Genomic DNA, 318 nt, shown 5'->3' on the forward strand with positions numbered 1-318 from the left:
TCCACTCTCCCAGAGCACAGAAGAGAAGGGCTGCGCATGGCTCCAGTTCCCTCTGCGAACGCTGGCCTTGGACACCAACTCCAGTCACACTGCAGTTCCGTGAGCAGGCATGCCTCTGAGTCAGGCCAGCTTGTAGAGGGAACAAAACCACGCGATGAGAGAAAAGGGCAAGCATAGCGCTCTGGTCACCTCTCCTGCGGTCATCATACTTCCAAGAACCGGGAGCTGCTGGACTTGGAGTGGAAGGGCTCAGACCACATCCTCCGTAAGTCACCCTTTAAGTAGGCCATAGTGAGGAGTGGCAATAAGGTAAATGGC

Source organism: Mastomys coucha, chromosome X (assembly GCF_008632895.1).
Source record: "Mastomys coucha isolate ucsf_1 chromosome X, UCSF_Mcou_1, whole genome shotgun sequence".
Taxonomy (NCBI): Eukaryota; Metazoa; Chordata; class Mammalia; order Rodentia; family Muridae; genus Mastomys; species Mastomys coucha.